This window comes from Rana temporaria, chromosome 4 (assembly GCF_905171775.1).
Source record: "Rana temporaria chromosome 4, aRanTem1.1, whole genome shotgun sequence".
In the NCBI taxonomy this organism is placed as follows: domain Eukaryota; kingdom Metazoa; phylum Chordata; class Amphibia; order Anura; family Ranidae; genus Rana; species Rana temporaria.
Genome location: NC_053492.1, coordinates 39,570,339 through 39,581,457, shown reverse-complemented (window position 1 = coordinate 39,581,457; position 11,119 = coordinate 39,570,339).

Genomic DNA, 11,119 nt, shown 5'->3' with positions numbered 1-11,119 from the left:
GACACAGCTGTTCTATAAAGCTCTCAGAGATTTGTGGGAGAACCTTTATGAGCAAACAGAATCATGAAGGCCAAGGATCCCACCAGACAGGTCAGGGATAAAGTTGTGGAGAAGTTTAAAGCAGGGTTAGTTTATAAAAAAAAATATCCCAAGCTTTGAACATCTCACGGAGCACCGTTCAATCCATCATCCGAAAATGGGAAGAATATGGCACAACTGCAAACCTACCAAGACATAGTCGTCCACCTAAACTGACAGGCCGGGCAAGGAGAGCATTACTCAGAGAAGCAGCCAAGAGGTCCATGGTAACTCTGGACTAGCTGCAGAGATCCACAGCTCAGATGGGAGAACCTGTCCACAGGACAACTATTAGTTGTGCACTCCACAAATCTGGCCTTTATGGAAGAGTGGCAAGAAGAAAGCCATTGTTGAAAGAAAGCCATAAGAAGTCCTGTTTGCAGTTTTGAAAAAATCATGTGGGGAACACAGCAAACATGTGGAAGAAGGTGTTCTGGTCAGATGAGACCAAAATTAACTTTTTGGCCTAATGCAAAACGCTATTAGCCAGATTCAGAGAGATCGGCGTATCTTTTGGCCGGCGTAGTGCAAATGGGATGTAACATAGTGAGGCAAGGCCAGTATTCACAAAGCACTTGCTCCGTAAGTTACGTCGGCGTAGCGAAAATGGGCCGGTGTAACCCCGCCTAATTCAAAGTAGGCAGGTAGTAGGCGTGCTACATTTAAGTTAACCGTGACCCCATGTAAATGAAGGGTCGTTCGTACGGCACATGTGCACGCATGCTCAGAATCTAACTTACGCCCAGCCCCATTCACGTACGACTTACGTAAATAACGTAAAATCCGACGGCACTTCCAACGTCCATACCTTTACATCTTTTTGGTGGTTTATCTTTACCCCGGAAAAAACGCCTTACGTAAACGGCGTAGCTTACTGCGACGGGCGTACGTACGTTCGTGAATCGGCGTATCTTGCTCATTTACATATTCGACCCATAAATCAACGTAAGCGCCCCTAGCGGCCAGCGTAAATATGCACCCAAGATACAACGGCATAGGAGACTTACGTCGGTCGTATCTTGGCAAATTTCAGGCGTAGCTCATTTTAAGAATGAGCGCATAGATACGACGGCGCATTTTCAGACTTACGACGGCGTATCTACTGATACGTCGGCGTAAGTCTCTGTGAATCTTGGCCTATGTGTGGTGGAAAACTAACACTGTACATCACCCTGAACACACCATCCCCACTGTGAAACACGGTGGTGGCAGCATCATGTTGTGGGGATGCTTTTCTTCAGCAGGGACAGGAAAGCTGGTCAGAGTTGATTGGAAGATGGATAGAGCCAAATACAAATCTGTTAGAGTCAGTAAAAGACTTGAGACTGGGGTGGAGGTTCACCTTCCAGCAGGACAATGACCCTAAACATACAGCCAGAGCTACAATGGAATGGTTTAGACCAGGGATGTGTAATTAGCGGACCTTCAGCTGTTGCAGAACTACAAGTCCCATGAGGCATAGCAAGACTGACAACCACAAGCATGGCACCCAGAGGCAGAGGGATGATGGGACTTGTAGTTTTGCAACAGCTGGAGGTCCGCTAATTAAATGTCCCTGGTTTAGACCAAAGCATATTCATGTGTTAGAATGGCCCAGTCAAAGTCCAGACCTAAATCCAATTGAGAATCTGTGGCAAGACTTAAAAATTGCTGTTCACAGATGCTCTCCATCCAATCTGACAGAGCTTGAGCTATTTTGCAAAGGAGAATGGGCAAAAATGTCACTTTCTAGATTTGCAAAGCTGGTAGAAACATCCCCAAAAAGACTTGCAGCTGTAATTGCAGCGAAAGGTGGTTTTACAAAATATTGACTCAGGGGGGCTGAATACAAATGCACACCACACTTTGTACATATTTATTTGTAAAAACATTTATAATTTTCTTTCCACTTCACAATTATGTGCCACTTTGTCTATCACAACATATCCCAATAAAATACCTTTACGTTTTTTATTGTAACATGACACAATGTGGAAAGTTCCAAGGGGTATGAATACTTTTTCAAGGCACTGTATATAGCCAAAAAAAAATGAAAAATGATGCAGCCACCACATCTAATGATTTAAGCTGTAATATAATACGTTTTGGGTTTAACACTGCTTTAAAGCGGGGGTTCACCCTAAAACTACTTTCTAGTATTACAATGTCCCGACACATTACAATACAATTATGCCTATTTTTTTTTTTTTTATGCTGTAAATACCTCGGTACAGCTAGTTCACCCGTGGCTTCCGGGTTGCAAATCCCGCGGGAGTGGGCTTTCCTAACTTGCTGGTGATTAACGTGATGACCAAAAACGAGCCCCCCCCCGTCGCGTGAGCTGCGTCACGATTGCCGAAAGGAGCCGAACGGCGGTGCGCAGGCACAGTATAGCGCCCACTCGCCGTTCGGCTTCTTTCGGCAATCATGACGCAGCTTATCCGAAGGGGGGAGCTCGTTTTTGGTCATCACGTCAATCACCAGCAAGTTAGGAACGCCCACTCCCGCGGGATTCGCAACCCGGAAGCCGCGGGTGAACTAGCTGTACCGAGGTATGTACAGCATAAAAAAAAAATATAGGCATAATTGTATTGTAATGTGTCGGGACATTGTAATACTAGAAAGTAGTTTTAGGGTGAACCCCCGCTTTAAGTCAATGGGGCTACACTTCAACCAAGCAACAGCCCAGAATCAAACGCTTGGCTCTCGGTTGTGTCATATTAGTTCTTTTTTTAATCACCATTCAGCAAAGCAATAGAATCGCTATGCATTCTGGAATTACATTGTCCTGGCATTTGCCATCTAACTGTTGCCAGGGTTGCAGGTTGCACAGTGCATGTTTTGCAGGTAGGGTAAGGTTGGTCATACACTAGTAGATTTTTGTTCAAAGTTTTTCATTTTAAGGCTACATGCCCACGGACATTTAAAAAAAAAACCGGGCTGTAAAGCTAGTACAGACGCCAGAAAAAAAGCAGCGTTTTTAGCGCATTTTTTTTCCGTGTTTTTGCATTGAATTCAATGCAAGTTTCGCCGAGCTAGCTTTCAGCTGCGTTTTTCTTTCTCTATTCAAAATCACTAGTTCCCTATGGGAGCATATTGATTTGAATAAAGGTCGCAAACTAGCCAAACTGCGAGTCGGCTCTATACGGCGCCTGCGCAGTCAGCTCTACACGGCTCCTAGTCGGTGCGCAGGCGCCCTATAGAGCCGACTCGCAGTTCGGCTATTTTCGGAAACTCGTGACGCGCCTTATCCGCTAGGGGGAAGTTTTTGTCAGGCACGTCAATCATCTGGGCGAAGTACCAGAGGACATTGCGCCACTGCATAGGAACGCCTACTCCTGCGGGAGCTAGTACCCGGAAGCCAGGTGAAAAATAGCAATAATACCATATGTACACCCACAAAAAACAAACAAACAACATACTGTACATGTTTGAGGTATACAGAATGTAATGTTATATACTTGTTTTTTGGGTGAACCTCCGCTTTAATTACATTCATTGCTTGGATATCTGGAAAAAGTAATTCTTGATTTATTCCTGCTCATCGTGATGTTCTGTGGACTATGTTTTATTCAAATGCATCTGCTACAGCCTCATGTATTGGATATCGGATTTAAAATACCCCTTACTTTAATAAATGAAGCATTTTGAGGTTTGTAGACACTTTTCTCCTGTGTGCCCATATGCGTTCTTCAAGTGCCAGTCAATATAAGAGACTGAGAGTGAGAAGGATTGTACATTAAAATACATGGCATACTGTCAGTAGTGTATTTAGGTTTTGTGCTGCCCTAGGCCTGACTAAACTTGTGTACCCCCTATATTAAATATGACCCGCCCCTTCCTGTCAAGGCCACACCCCTTGTTGTTTAAGACTCGCCCTGAAATTTTCAAGTGGGGACACTAGTTCTGAGGACCTGGGGGAGGGGCAATGGATTCCCCTAATTTGCATAGATTTCCTCTCACTTCCTGTTTGGCTATGGGGCAGGAAGTGAAGGGAAATCTCTGCAATGGACAGGGATGGTAAAAAAAAAACTGACAGGGGCTATAACCCTCCCTTACTCTATCCAAAATAAAAAATAAAAAAAGTGTTGCCTATAGATCTGCTTTAAGCACAAATTTCAGATAATTTTATGGAGAGGACCAAGAAGATATAACCATGTCAATGGTGCAACAGAAAACATATAGGACAGTGAGGAAGGTTTGTGGTCCAGGATGATAGGACAGTCAAAATTAGAAGTGGTGCCCCCCCCCACAGTTGCAAAATGCCGGCCACCCGCATACCGGATGCAGTAAGGCTGCTTTATGGGGGCACTAGACTAATTTGCTTAACAATGTAGCGCAAGCCGGTGGGGACTCTTTTCGTGCTGCCCTAGGCCTGGGCCTTGTCGGCCTAGGCCAGGATACAGCATTGCATACTGTATAACATAGTATAGGAAGACCATTATTTAATTTTTTCAATATGTCAGGTTGTAGCAAGTAGATTTTTTTTCTATCAGATTACAGAATGTAGGATAAATGTGTTTTACATGTAATAACAAGTAACAAAGAGCATATGTACATTATAATAAGCACATATTTGTAATTACTTTCATACATTGTTTAACTTGTTTCTTATTATTAAAGGGAAATCCTGCCAAAAAGTAATACCCTGTCTGATATAAATCCTTATACAATCTAATATTTCAGTAACATATTATGGCCCAGTATAATGTAGAATTTACCCACAATAGATTATGAAATATTGCATCTACATATTTTGTATTTCCATAAGCAGTCAACTCTTGCATGTTGTCTTGACTCTCCTTAGAAATCCCATTGATAAAAACCTGTTTTACATAGCTCAATAGCTCAAACTGACATTAAAGTGTATTTATAGTCCAAACTTTTTGTTGTTGTTGTGTATAGAGTAGCCCAGTTAGTTAACCCTGGTCAGTTTATTGTTGTGCTGTCTGTGTCCCATTGGGGAGATTTGCCTTCACTTCCTGAATTGGAAATACATCCAGAAGTGAGAGGAAATCTGTATAAAGTAAAGGGCATTCCTATAGACAGTTGTCACCATTTGGAAGATGTTTTTACAATTTTGTATAGCAATGATTCCCTAAGGAGCCGCTGAAAATAACTGGGTGGTCCTACCAGCTCTGTATCTGGGTCTAACGGCTCGCCGAAAAACAGCTGACAGAACCATGCTCCAGGGGTCATTTTAACATTTTTTTGTGGAAATCGAACTGGAGAGAGGGTTTAGGAGTGCAGGATGCCCAAAAAAAAGCACAAAATGGAAGGACAGATGCTGAAAGCGATCTCAAAAATGTATGCTAACAGGGGATGTCCAGATAAATCTGTGACTCTTCGAGAGCAGTGTTTCCTTGTTTCTGAATCTCACTTCTGTCCCCCAGTAAGCAGACAAAACCCGGGTCCATGGGCAGAGATCCCTCTTTCATGGTCCAGACGGTAGCGTCCATCCAGCTTCTCTGCCACACTTACATAAACAGAAACACGATTTCTATGCCTCGCCTGTGTAAATTGGGACAATCCAGATATGTGCTGGTTTCAGATGTACAGAATGTAGATGATTGAACTCAGCATGTTCAGTATCTCACAAAAGTAAGTACACCCCTCACATTTTAGAAATTACACTTTGCTACAATGTAAAGTAGTGAGTGTACAACTTGTATAACAGTGTACATTTGCTGTCCCCTCAAAATAACTCAACACAGTCATTAATGTCTAAACCGCTGGCAACAAAAGTGAGTACACCCCTATATGAAAATGTCCAAATTGGGCTCAATTAGCCATTTTCCCTCCCCGGTGTCATGTGACTCATTAGTGTTACAAGGTCTCAGGTGTGAATGGGGAGCAAGTGTGGTAAATTTGGTGTTATCGCTCTCACTCTCTCATACTGGTCACTGGAAGTTCAACATGGCACCTCATGGCAAAGAACTCTCTGAGGATCTGAAAAAAAGAATTGTTGCTCTACATAAAGATGGCCTAGGCCAGGGGTGTCAAACTGGCGGCCCTCCAGATGTTGCAAAACTACAAGTCCCATGAGGCATTGCAAGACTTAGGCCCCGTACACACGACCAAACATGTATGCTGAAACTGGTCCGCGGTCCAGTTTCAGCATACATGTTCGGTCGTGTGTGGGCGCGAGCGGGCCGAATTCCAGCAAACATTTGCCCGCCGGGCCTTTTCCCAGCAGACAAATATTCCTGGACGTGTTTTAAAACCGTCCGCTGGAATCCTGCCCGCTCGGACATGTACGGTCGTCAGTACAGACCTACCGTACATGTCCAGGCGCCCGCCGTCCCTCGCATGCGTCGAATGACTTTGACGCATGCGTGGAAGCCTTTAAATGGCAGGCCCGCCCACGTCTCCGCGTCATCGCCGCGTCATCGTCGCGGCGACAACGCGGACACGCCCCGCGTATTGTTTACGCGCGGACTTCTGTACGATGGTGTGTACAACCATCGTACAGAAGCCCTCTGGCAGACATGTACGGTGAAAACGGTCCGACGGACCGCTTTCACCGTACATGTTTGTTCGTGTGTACCCGGCCTAACAGTTACAAGCATGACTCTCACAGGCAGAGGCATGATGGGACTTGTAGTTTCGGAACAGCTGGAGGGCCGCCAGATTGACACCCCTGGCCTAGGCTATAAGAAGATTGGCAAGACCCTGAAATTGAGCTGCAGCCCCGGTGGCCAAGACCATACAGCGGTTTAACAATACAGATACCACGCAGAACAGGCCTCGCCATGGTTGACCAAAGAAGTTGATTTTTCGTGCTCAGCGTCATATCCAGAGGTTGTCTTTGCTGCAGCAGTTGAAGGGGTGGGGGGTCAGACTGTCAGTGCACAGACCATGCGCCACACACTGCATCTAATTGATCTGCATGGATGTCGTCCCGGAAGGAAGCCTCTTCTAAAGATGATGCACAAGAAAACCCGCAAACAGCTCGCTGAAGACAAGCAGACTAAGGACATGGATTACTAGAACCATGGTCTAAGGTCTGATGAGACCAAGATAAACTTATTTGGTTAAGATGGTGTCAAGCTCGTGTGGTGGCAACCAGGCGAGGAGTACAAAGACAAGTGTGTCTTGCCTACAGTCAAGCATGGTGGTGGGAGTGTCATGGTCTGGGGCTGAGGTTAAACCTATTTTCCTCTAATTTTAATAAATGGCAACTGGTCTTAAGCTCCCTTCCGCAATTTTTTTTATCCTTATTGTGGGGTCACCAGTACGGTATTTGTAAATTTAAATCATATCCCCTCTCAAGCTTCTCTTCTCTAGAGAGAATAAGTTCAATGCTCGCAACCTTTCCTCATAACTAATATCCTCCAGACCCTTTATTAGTTTTTTTGCCCTTCTTTGTACTCGTTCCATTTCTAATACATTCTTCCTGAGAACTGGTGCCAAGAACTGGAAAGCATGCTCTAGGTGCGGCTGGACCAGAGTCTTGTAGAGCGGGAGAATTATAGTTTTATCTCTGGAGTGGATCCCTTTTTTAATGCATGCCAATATTCTGTTTGCTTTGTTAGCAGCAGATTGGCATTGCATGCCATTGCTGAGCCTATCATCTACTAGGACCCCCAGGTCCTTTTCCATCCTAGATTCCACCAGAGGTTCTACCCCTAGTGAGTAGATTGCATTCATATTTTTGCCACACAAATGCATTATTTTACATTTTTCTGCATTAAACTTAATTTGCCATGTAGTTGCCCACTCCATTAATTTGTTCAGATCTTTTTGCAACATCCTGTGGAGCAGTTATTGCCCTGCTTAGCTTAGTATTGTCCGCAAATACAGAGATTGAACTGTTTTACCCCATGTACCGTTTATGCTGAAACCATTTGCTGGGTGACACCTGGAAGCGTCTGGAGGAGACGGGATGGTTATTCTTTTATGAGAAGGGAGTGATATTACAGCACTGACTGCTACACTGCTCATCACTCACTGTGCTGTTTTTATATGTTGTCTTAAAATGGTCATGTATGCGTCATCTTTTTATCTTTGTAATTAATAAAGTTTTATATTTGATATCTTGTACAATTTGGCCCGGATTCACAGAGAGCGGGCGCACATTACGCCGCCGTAGCACAAAAAATATACGCTACGCCGACGCAGCGCAGAGAGACAAGCATGGAATTCACAAAGCCAGTGCTCCAAAAACTGCGCTGGGTTTCGAAGGCGTGAGCCATGCAAATGAGGCGTGACCCCATGCAAATGATGGTCCGAGCGCCAGACAGATACGTATCACGAACTGCGCATGCACAGGGACGTGAACGCATCCCTCTGCTCATGCTCACAACCACGTAGAAAAAACTGCCTAAACTACGCCGGATCAATGCCTACGGCGTGAACGTAACCTACGCCCAGCCACACACACGTCCAATGTAAACTACGTAAAATACGCCGGCTTGTATTCCCTGGTGCACACCTTTGCATGTCTGCTGCTGAGTTACACCTCCTTTATGGGGCATAACTTTACGCCGGACGTACAACTTGCGCGCACATCGCGTAGCCTGCATCGGGCGCACGTACGTTCGTGAATCGTCGTATTTTTCTCATTTGCATATTTGAATAGATAATCAATGGGAGCACCACATGTGTCCAGCCTAAATATGCGCCCATGCTACGCCGGCGTAGGCAAGTTACGTCGATGGGATGAAGCCTATTTTAGGCGTATCTTAGTTTGTGGGTCTGGCGCACAGATACAATGGCGCACATTTGTACTTATGTGGCGTATCTTGAGATACGTTGGCGTAAGTGCTTTGTGAATCTGGGCCAGAGTGTCTATAAGAATTGCCCATGTACCAGTGGGTTCCCAGTTACAAATTGTCCAAGTTTGTAGGGATGTTGGCATTATTTCATTATTTTATGGCTTTCTCTGGTGGTTCTATTTTTCTTTTTCTATTACATAGTAATAGATAAGACATTCCAGGACACAGTGTTATTACTAAGAACACATTTCACCTTTCCTGCACCATACCCATTATTTTATTAGCTGCAATTATAGTATCACCTTTCCTCTAGACGATAACACAGGCTTACCTTTTCCCTAATAGATTACGTCAAATCTCCACCTTCAAAACTAATTTCACCTATCCACGCCATCTCTCTTGTGTACAGTGATGAATTTCTGCTGAGCTGTCACTTCTTCACATCATTTAACCAGTTAATTCTACAGGTAGATGGTGGAGAATGTGTCTTCATAGCTATTATGTTTGCCTGTGTGTCAGCCTTGTGTAGTGTGTTGCGGCGTTGTGACTTGTGGGAGTCTGAGAGAGATAAAGAGAGAGTCAGAGTGTCATTTCATTTCAGTTAGATAGAGCAGGCAGGCGATTGAGTTAGCTTTAGTCAGTGTATTTAGTATATATATGCATCCTAGGAGTTGTGTGCATGTGTGTATATATATATATATATATATATATATATATATATATATGTATATATATGCACACTGTATTCAGTTTAGCTAGATCTCACTTCAGAGTGTTCCTTTTCTTCTCGCTGCAGTATATTAAGTCAGAGGCTTAATAATATAATATACTCAGTGTGCATGTAAAACTCACCGCAGACTATTGCTTTTCTATTACTGGTAATACAAGCAGTTGATTGAGCTAACCTGCAGATTCTTAAGTCAGTGTAGTGTATACTGGACTCAGTGTGCAGCTAAAGCTGACTGCAGACAATTCCTTGTGTACCTACCTTGTCCGATTGTCTTTTTCTCCCGGCAGTTGGCCGTGTTGAGCCGCAACAAGCTAAAGAGTTGGTAGAGTGGATGACCAAGCCGTCCTCATCCTCCTCATCCTCTGTCACCCAGGCTACCTTGGCTGCCAATGCAGGTGCCAAAGCGGCCCATTCCCTCGGCTCGAGGTCATCATCAGTTACTCCTTCCCTAGCCCCACTAGAGGAGTCCTCCAAACTGTTTGACCACAGTGTCGGGTACATGCTGCAGGAGGATGCACAGTGTTTTGAAGGCTCCGATGATGGTACCCAGCTTGAGGAAGGCAGTAACGTGAGCCCAGAGAGAGGGGGTGCCCAAGAAGAACAGCAAACTGGCAGTCATGTTTCCCCAGCTGCAGAATACTGCCAGGTTTGCTCCAGTGACGAGGAGGGAGGGGATGATGAGGTCACTGACTCCACATGGGTGCCTGATAGGAGAGAGGAGGAGGCACATCTCCAATGAGGCAGGATGCCCTCCAGGGGCCAGCTTAAGGGCAGCACACCGAATGCATCACACCGCAGAGCTCCGCATGTGCAGGGCGCTGCTGTCTCTGCACATTATTACAAAAGTTCTTTTGTGTGGGCCTTTTTTGAGACAAGTGCATCAGATCGCACCGTTGCTATTAACAACATATGTCTCAATCGTATCTCGCGTGACCAAAACACCAGCCGCTTGGGCACCACATGCTTGACCAGGCATATGTCGACCTGCCATGCAGTCCATTGGCAAGCGTACATAAAAGACCCACACCAAAGAACAAAGAGGACTTCTCCTTGCTCCTCATCAGTTGGGATCTCCAACCCCACTATACCTTCAGTCCTCTCAGAAACCTGCACTGAGAGGAATGAAGGTGTAGAATTAGGTGTGTCACAGCCAAGTACTCGCGGGCAATCTGCTATCGGTACACCAACGTCAGATTGTACCAGGAAAATTTCCCTGCTCCAGCTGCTGCACCGCCAAAAGAAGTTATTTTCCAGCCATCCACATGCCCAGCAGTTGAATGCTAGCTTGGCTAAATTGCTAGCACCTCAACTGCTGCCTTTTCAGTTGGTAGCCCCCTTCTGTGAGTTTGTGGAATGTGCGGTTCCTCAGTGGCAGGTTCCCAAACGCCACTTTTTCGAAGGTGATTCCGGCTCTTTACCGGCATGTGGAAGGCAATGTCTTGGCCTCGCTGGACAGGGCGGTCAGCGGTAAGGTGCATATTACCGGTGACTCATGGTCCAGCAGACATGGACAGGAATGTTACCTATCTTTCACGGCGCATTGGGTGACTGTGCTGTCAGCTGGGAAGGATGCAGGACAGGGTGCAGTAGTGTTGGAGGTTGTTCCATGGATATG